This window comes from Lactuca serriola, chromosome 3, assembly GCF_051521515.1.
Source record: "Lactuca serriola cultivar US96UC23 chromosome 3, Lser_US96UC23_V15, whole genome shotgun sequence".
NCBI lineage: Eukaryota > Viridiplantae > Streptophyta > Magnoliopsida > Asterales > Asteraceae > Lactuca > Lactuca serriola.
The window spans coordinates 58,276,869-58,287,219 of record NC_136410.1 but is presented as its reverse complement, the minus strand read 5'-3'; positions in this window follow the sequence as shown (position 1 = coordinate 58,287,219).

Sequence of the window (10,351 nt, the reverse complement as noted above, 5' to 3'; positions counted from 1 at the left end):
TTGCATGTTCAATTAGAGAAACCTAGATCCAAGCATTAGGGTTTGTATGTGCACATAGGAATGTTCTTATGGCTCAAACCCATCACTTTCATGTTAGTTTCATCTCATTTACACACATTATCATGTGTTCAAATTCATAGGATAATACCATCTTCAAAGAGTTCTTCAACCACCTTCAAGGGTTCTAGGCTTAAAGATATTCCCCATCACCTCCTTATCGAACCACAAACACACTCATGGTGAGTTCATATCTCCCATATTCTTGAGTTTTCCATGTTTTTTTTGGGGGAGGGGGAATACAAGAAATATTTGGATTATTTACATAAATGTGTGCATGTTTCATTCCTATGTCAAATATAAATCATTATTTGCATGAAATATGGTTATCACTAGTTTTTAGAACATTTATTTGTGGTAAGTTAGTTTTGAGATGTAAAACTAAGAAAAACAAAACATAAACTATGTTATGTATTCATAAGGAAAAATTATAATTACAAAACTACAAAGACTAAGATTTTCTTTGGACAAAATATGACATTTCTAGCAAAAATGGTTGTAACCTAGTTATTATAACGTTTTGTGGGATAAAACCCAAAAATATGTTGTTTTGGTCATGCATTTTGAAACTAGACAAAATATCAAGGAGTTAGTTTTACAAAAAGAAAACTCAAGAATCTATCATTTTATGTAAAGATGGATTTTTAAACAAAAATGGACTTTTTTATATTAATTTCTCATACACGTGTTAGATGTAAGTTTTTATGATATAATCTTTTAAAAACATCTAGACAAGATAACTATTACGTATTTATATAAATGATTATATAAATGGATTTAACAAAACATGCATAATAAACTTTAATTGGTTTAGTTTGGGAATCATAGATACTACACTATCATTTTGGACGAATTATATACTTACTAAAAGGTATCAATATTTTCACATTATATGGCTCCTATGGAAAAGTAATACTTTCATTGAGGGTTTCATTACACTCGATGTAAACCAGTTAATACAAATTTGTGAGACAAGCCTTCACCGTACCTACCAGAGTACACACTACAGTCCTAAATTATAAGCAGAGTCTCGGTGAGAGAGTGTGACACTTGTGTGTAGATCTATACGAGACTGACAATCCCATACCCAAATCGTTAGCTACTGTTAGACCGGTAGGTGTAGGGTGACAAATATCTAACATTTCGACGCCTGAAGAACGTCGTAGTAGACCACTAGTCGCTAGCATGGTTTTGATAACTCACATGGGATGTTAACAATACATTTGATTTATGGGGTTAACATACATTCAAGTAGTTTTATATAATGATAAGACTTCATAATACTATTTTCTAGTACAACACTACTTACATTTTGGGTCTTTGGGTTTAAGACTTACAGCTCATTTTAAAGAAAATATTGGATTTTCTGAAAACACACTCCATCATTCATACAAGGAAAAATTATTGATTTTTTGCATACAAAACTCTTATGAACTCACCAACTTAATTGTTAACACTTTTTCAAAACCGCTTATATTCTCAGGAAATCAGTAAACAGGTAACCAAAAGGGTTTTGAGGATGGGGCGTCGCTACGCCACGTTATTTACTTTTGAACATATGTATTTAACATCACGTAAACAATGTTTTGTGTAAAATGTAAACTTTTTAATTATCAATGCAATATATGGTTGTATAGCTTTGATCACTATCATTCATCTGTTATGATACTGTACATGAAGTCATCCACCCAGACGTTTCCGCTGTTCTGGTTTTGGGAGTGACAGATTGGTATCAGAGAATTGTTTATAGTGAACTAAGTATATCAAACTATGTAAGATATACAACTATAAATACAATGGGCTTAAAAAACTCTGACTAAGAAGTATACTTTTAAAATATAATAATTTTTTTATAAAAGTATACGTACATGCATACATACTAGAATATTGTCATAATAATAACCATATAAAAAGTATTAAGATAAGTTGGACGCTACGATTAAGCCTATATACTTATGTAATCCTATCTGGGATAAATATAGCTTGATCAACTATATATAGGCGAGATATGACTAACATGTGTTTGGGAATGGTTGTGGTGAACAACAAATTTAAAACTTACCAACCCTATATACCTAGAAACTCTAAGAACCAAACATAAAGTTTAACATACTATATGAGTATTTTAGAATACTACAGAGTCATACACTTAAACCTTCTTATATTTCTCATATCTCTATTCTTGCATAGACATCATGGCAGGATTCCATATGCATGGAGACCCCTATTTCCCTAACCAGGGAAATGGCGGTTGGGTCAAAGAGGATCCTGAGGAGATAATGGAGGAAGACCCCGAAGAGGATCTAGAGGATGAAGAAGAAGAGGAGGAGTTAGGGGAGGACTCAGACATAGAGTCCGAGGTCACTAATCCTCCCTATGTCGCTCGACTTCCCGCACACCGTCAGGGTTACCAGGGGCCCATGCCCCGTTGGGGAGAGGACCTGGAAAGGTGGAGCAGACAGCAACGCCAACTTTCCCCATACGACATGGGGTGAGGTTTCTATAACCTCAGTCACGGAGGTCCGGCAGACAGGGCCCTCCCTGTCATGGTTCAGCGGATTGCACATCTCGGGGATCAAAATAGGGCATCGGCGAGTTAGATCTTGGAGCTGAGGGCTGCCGCGGAGGCCACTGACGCACGAGCTCGACGATTAGAGAAGGACTACCCCCGAACATGTAGTATCATTAACCGCCTCCAAGAGGACCTCACCACCGCTCGAGCAGAAACAAGGGAGTACCAAGAGAGACACTTAGCCCTCGAAGAGAGGGTGATCACGGTTGAGTGCCATATAACAGAGATGCAGGCTTCCACGACTCAATCCCATGAACCATAGGAAAACACACGCCGCGAGTAGGGCTTATAATGCTCACATTTTTTTCTCGAGTAAGCATTGGTGCTACTCTTTCCTGTGTGTAGGTTCGAACCTACGAATAAGTGATTACACTATTCGAGGGGTCGTTATGCTGCCGAAATGTTTTTTTTCTTATCTATTGATGTATTGTAGACCTTCTTAAAAGTCAATTTTCACAAAATTATGTACTAACGCTATATTATCAATGAAATGGGCAAGCAATTTATTTCATTGGGTGTTCCTGTTTGATATGCAATTGTTTACTTATTATAGTAAATTCCATTTATGAATTGCTTGCGAATTACAATAACAACGAGATTTAATACATATAAAATCGATACATTTCATTACGGTAATGTCCGAATCATAACCCTCATCAAATACTTATCATCATTCCACCTTTAAACTTTATGGCAGAAAGATGCCACCATGAATAGTCATCAGGCGCGTCGTCAACACCTCAGCAACTCCACCATCGCTACTACCACAGATGGACTCTACCATGTTCCTGTTGGATTAATGTCTAAGTCCATAACTATATTTGGTAAGACTTGACCCGACCCGGCATGGTCCATTTGGGTTGCATACCATCATGCACTTGGATGAGAGAAATAGGACACTTATGGTTATTAATATATTATAAGTTCTAGTATATTAATAATAAGAATAATAAGATTATTTAATTAGTATTGATCAAGAATTAATCTAGGATTAATTAAGTGATCAAAAGAAGACTAATTAAATATATGGGTTGATTGTGTAAATCATCCATACTTGTATAGTGGGCTAATGCTCCATGGATAATCAAGTTGGGCTAAAACCCATAGGATGGTCCATGGATGCTCCATGGTGTATTTGTACTCATGGATCATGGAAATGAAAGGCCATGTCAATTAGGGTTTACATGGTGTAACCCTAACTATATAAGCATCTTATTCTTGACCAAATTGGCAACTAGTAGCATTCTAGAGAGGGCTAGCCAATTTCATGAAGTGTAGAATTCTCTCAAGTTATTCTAAGTGTTTTGATGATTGTGATTCCATTTGAGGTGTCACACTTGGGGCACTAGGCACTCAAGCTTCATGAAAACTTTTCTACATAAGAGGTATGTATTCTATCTTGTTATATTCATTGTTTTATATGCTAGATTAGGATAATACCTTGGAAGTTCTTATTTGCATGTATAATAGAGAAAACATAGATCCAAGGTATTTAGGGTTGCATGTACACTTAGGAGTGTTAGAATGCTCAGAACCCAACAGTGGTATCAAAGCCTAGGCTTGTTTTCTTGTTATACCTGCAATAGAAGCTGAAAAAACGAATCTGGTGCTGTCTGGCCATCAGACTCGGCGAGTCCATCAGGAGACTCGGCGAGTCCATGCCTAAAAAGTGATGAATTCGATCCAACTCGCCGAGTTGGTTCATGCACTCGACGAGTTGGACCCCCAGACAACAATTTTCGAGTTTTTTGGCTATAAATGGACTAGGAACATTACCCTAAGTTGTTTTTGATCTTATAAACTTGTTTTTGATGTGGTAATGTTCATGCTAATCCATTTTCAAAGATAATTGTCAATAGATTCATGTTTTGTATTAGTTTAAGGTTTAGACTAATTACATGAAAAAGTTTGATTTGAATTATCTTGTTCTTATGAGTTGCTTAGATTAATAGAAATGTTGAGTGAAATAGTTGTTTTCAATCCATTTTAATCTAAGAGTTGAGTATAAAATGTGTTTGTGTAACTTGTCCTCAAGTTACATGAAGGGTCACATTAAAGACTCATAAAACTCATAATAGTTGGCAATGGTTACAAAATGAAGAGTCTTGTGTCATTGAATAACTTTTTATGACTCCATAACTTGTCCTCAAGTTATGGAAGTTCAAGAGTCACTTCATTAAAGAAAAATATGTAACCATAATTAAATCCATAAGTTATAAAATACAGAAAAAGTTAGTTCTTTTATTAGTTTAAAGTCTTCCATAACTTGTCCTCAAGTTATGGAACTTGAAGAGTTTTTGGATTAAAACTACTTTAAACACATAAGTTATGGAATTAATTAGTTTTGAATAGTTTCAAAACTTGCCCTCAAGTTTTGGAATTTGAAAAGTTTTCAGGTATGAATACTTTAATTCCAAGTTAGCCCTTAGAATTTTAAAAGTTAAAATTCAACCCTTATACTTTATAATATTATAAGTTAATAATATATATATGTATAAGAGTAAAGTCAGTCTTACTACTAGTACGCCTCATTCACGAAGCCGGTCTATAAGGTGGGTATAAGGTTGTTGCCTATAAAATGGCAACTTAATGGGTGTCCACTCTCACCCACCGCTTGCTTGACTGGTGGAGGGTCGTTAGCCGAACGGGTTTGACAGGACTAGAATTCTCCCTTCATTAAAAGTATTAATGATAATATTAAGTAACTAAACTCTTAATAATACCCAATCTTAGTTACTTAGGAAAAATGTGAATAAGGTGCTAATCCATGAAATTACACTTTGCACTTTGTTTAAGTCGTTAGTGGAGCGTGTGTGGTTAACCGGCACACTAACTTGGACTTAACAAGGTAGGTAAAGGGTGACTTAATATTTATCATAGTATCGATGGAGCGTGTGTGGTTAACCGGCACATCGATTGAGGGGTAATTTATTAAGGGTACCAAGTGATTTGCATGGTTACTTCACACCTTGTTTTGTGATCCTCGGCATCCCAGTCACAAAACCTGAAGGGCACACTCGAGATTGAAACATGCCATTGAACAGTTCAATGAATCTCAAAGATCTAGGAGTTTCAAAACCAATTAAAACCTAATAATACATTTCGTTTATCTTGGTGGAAATTGGTGAATCGTCATTCACCTACCTTCAAATATTTTATAGCTTGGATTACGGCATACCTCTTCTAAGTTATAAAATAGTTTGTTGGGTCCTAGCCTTAATATTTCATATTGGGTGTCATATTAAGGACTTTAAATCAACTATCTTGAATATCTCCCAAAAGATGTCTAGTTTAGACACCTATGATCTTCCCAAATCTCTTGAAACAAGCTTTCCTAATGAAGATGATGTCCCATGGATATCATGCTTCTTCACCTCTTCAAATTATTCTCCTAAACCCACAAGTTCTTGAAAAGTTTAAGGTCACTCAAGCCCTATTGGCAAGGCAAGGTCTAGGTGTGATCACATCTTGGAGATGTAGTCACATATTGACAAGTCGGGAGAGTTGGGTGTCAAAGTCTTGAGAAAGTTGGTGGTTCAATCACTTTCTAAGTCACATAGTGAGTTCCTTTGGGACACCTATGAAACCGACTATGACAAGACCCTTAATGATCTTATCTATTTGCTAAGATCAACTTCCTAAAACTTTATGGACATTGACAATGATGACATTGGATATCTAGAAAAGCATTCTCTTCCCAATGGAAAGGGATCGGCCATAGTCAACTCGGTTGACCAAATGGTAAAGAGAAAAGCTAAGTCTGTGATAGTCTCGTGTACCATTATCAAAGGGTCCATATGTTTGTATTGCCAAAGAAAGGGGCATTGGTTGCGAAGCTGCCAAATTTACCTAAGGATGTTAAAGTCAATAAGTTTGACTCTACTTTAGGTAAAGTCCACTATCTAACTCTGTTAAGTTTCTATTCTGAGATTCTTGATACATGATGTGACTGGGTCACATGGTAATGTTTTAAGAATCAAAGAAAAGTGAAGAAACTTAAAGAAAGAATATGCTGAATCTGATGGCGTAGATGGATTTCTATCGCATAGTTTGAAAAATCGGATTCTTGAGCTACTTCCTAGGAGTTATGATATATTGCTTAGGAATAGATAACAACAAGTTTTCATATGGATTGTAAGGATAAGTTTTTTTTTCGCAAAGTTTTAAAATAAAAGAAAATTTTTGATTTTATTTATTTTAAAATATCCTTACAATGGCATTTGAAGAAAAATTGTTGCTTATATGATTCCATTAAAAGCAAGAGTGGAAATATGAAATTGATTCTTTCATTTGTGGTAATGTCTAAATTTACCAAATAAGGAAAGATTCTCATCACCCAAGTTTTAAGTGGACCGGAACTTGGAATCATGCAAGTTGTATAGCATGATGAATGAGAACTTTCAAGCATTGGAAAATTAAGACTAATTACTTGTTCACATGGATGTGTGAGTCAAGTAAAGGACTAAGGGATCGAGTACATATTCTTGTGCACTGATTAAGTCCACCACAAAAGATTGATAAGACTATTCATCATGATTTACTTAAGTTCAGTAAATATGATTATACTTACAAGCTTAAGTGTAACTCTGAGACATTGGAAAAGGTTTCAATGTATGGCAGAGCGAATAAGAAGAATCAAATTAGGCAGAAGGATAAAAGTTTCTCAAATCTGAAAAGATGGGAGAGTACTTTAGTATCATTTTTGTGATCATCTTAATGATTAAGAAACCATATCACAATTAGTTCTCTAAGGAAAATCTTAGTGCATCCTTATGACTAAGAAGAGGAACTTGAATTGTTGAAGTGGTTAAATCAAGAAGATGAGTCATACTTCGTTCCAATACAAGTCTTAGAGTCATACTCCAAGATTGTAACTTGAGTGACATGTCTTAAAGAAGGTTTAAAACACTTGTCAAATGTAAGAGTAAAAGTTTTCTACTCTTGTACATTTGAAATTGGTAAGTTGGGATGTTTTGGATAAAACAAAGATCAACTTAGGCCAATTGTGTGAAGTGTTTGTCTTGATTAGAATCCGCACTATCTCTTGGATGTTTGACAAGGGAGTCTTATATGTCAAGAGGACAGTGGGAGTCTGAAAGGTCTTGAAAGTCTCAAGAACTAATCAAGAACAAAACCTGAAGGTCTTCACTAGCACACGACTTGCGGTTTACAACCTATCGTGTTGACATATTCTGTGCCCATTCCAGTTAAAGTTGGCTTTGCATATGAGTTCTTAGAGTTCTCAATTGGTTGCACAACAACTTGGAAGCAATGGCAGACCCTTGAGCTGCCAGGTGGCAAGAAATTAAGATTGAGTTCAGTCCATATGAGTTTGGGTTTGTCATTATCCTTGTCTTGTGACTATGATTTTGACCATTCACATGGATAAGAACACATACACCATTAAATCTAAGTGTCATAAGGTTTCTCTCCGATTCATGAAAATGATGGTGAGGAAACACTTTCACTAAGTAGATTTTATCTAGATAGCAATTGTGATATTTGCATTCTCAAAGTCGTTAGTGGAGCGCGTGTGGTTAACCGGCACACTAATATGGACTTGTGAGAAGTGGCAAAAAGGTCCAACCATTATGATTACGGCATACCTCTTCATAATTGTTTAGACACACAAGTGTGCTATCTAAGGGAAGGTGTATGATTTTGATAAAGTCTTATCAAAACAATCTAGTATCAGAAATCTGAACTTTGGTAAGAAAGTCAATGAAGTATTGAATTCTAGAAGTCCAGCTGATTTCTGGGTACATGTCAAAGCTAGTGGGAGCATAAGTGTTATGCTAATAATCATCATGTTAGTGGGAGCATGATAATTATGATAAGTATTGCAAGTTAGCAATGTTAATTATAGAAAACAAAAGTTTCAATTGGGAAAAAGTTGTTTTGCTATAATTAAGGGAGAGGAAATTATGCTTCATCTCAAATCTATAAGCTTAGATCGTGAGGTTTTAATCATTTAGTCAAGGATATATATGAATTTCATGTTGGAATGGCTCAACATAAGGAAATTCTGTATATGGGTCCATTATTTGCGTTCTAAAATTCGATTATGATTACGGCATCCCTTTTCATCATCTGAATTATGAGAACTTGGCAAATTGAAATGGAAATATTATAGCAAAAGACTGGTTTAGTCTTTATGTAAGACATCATAAATCGTGTCCCATATGCTTCGGATATAGGATCGATTACATGTGCTATATTCATCCGTTCTAAAATTTTCCAAAATGCCTGGGGCATTAAGAAGGGAAAAGGTTTAGAACTGGATATGACTAAAAGGATTAAACAATTGTCGAGGACAATCTAAGGTTTACCAAAGATTGGTTACTCAAGGACAATTGGAAGTATAGTGATAATTCTGGAAGGACCATATTGACATAATCTGTAAGGAGGCAACTCTTGTTCAGAAGTGATAGTCAAAATGGAATCTGGAAATGTTTCAAAGTTAGAATTTTCAATCTGTGTAAGATTAAGGAAACTTAATGCAAGAAGGATGTTTCCAAGGAGTTGATATCCTTTGGAATACTCTGTAATGATTGTTGTCAAGTCTTTATGACTTTGTGCATAATCATTACAAGAGGATCAATGCATATAAGTTTAGAATCTAACAGATTTCAGTAAATGGCATGAATTTGGAATTCTTGCATTTGCGGTAAGGATTTAGGAGTGTGAAAAGAGAATCATTGAAGTTATGTTCAATGGATCTAGTCCACAAAGTAAAGATCACAGACAAACATAGTATTCATACTTGGTGTATGGCATGACTAGTGTTTAGAAAACATAGTGTACATGCTTGGAGCATGGGACAACTATTGTGTTAAATTCAAGAATAAAGTTGATAGCTGAAACAGTATACAATGAATAATGTGTAATCATATGGTGACAAATAAAAGGTGTTTTATTTATATTCATAAGTTCTGAGACCATATTGGATTCAATTATTATTGTGTTTCACTTTGCATGTTTTGACTTCCCGAATAAACTGGGTTATTCTTCCGGAATGACTAAGTTATTCAAACCATCCACAATCGGTCATATGTTGGAAGTAGATATGAATTAAGACTGTCATGATGGGTTGTAGAGGTCTAAGGTGTTGGACAAGGCTACAGCAATCATGAGTGCTCATAAGTTCTGAGTATTGGATTCAACCCGCGCTCATTGGAATCACTTCATGGATTTTATCACGAGTGATCATGAGACGATAATATCTTATATTCTTCAAACCTAGAGATATGAGTTGTTACTATGAGTTGATAGTACATTGATAGCACGAAAACGCATTTGGTAACTCGGTGCTATAAAACGTGCCTTTGTGTATGATTCAACAAGTAGTAGAACAAGCCATATGAGTCAAAGTTTATCCATTCCTTTTACCTTCGGGATAAAAGCGATATCTGTGGGCCCCTCGATGATTTGATGATGACAAATGGAAGTGCTCGGCCGGGCCAGGACTGATTTGATTTGTTCAATTAGTCAGTCGTCATAAATCGGAAATCGGTAAACAACAAATGGACAGAGAGAATGATTATAATCCATGTCTCAGTCCATATGATATCTAGAATGGAGGAATATATGATCCCTTATCTAATGGACAAGTCACTGACAAAGGTCAGAGTTCATCGACAAGGTCAGAGTTCGACGGAAGCTTTTGAGAGCTACGATTGCCGGTTGGTTCCTGAAGTCATACGCAATAATAGTTTTAGACTT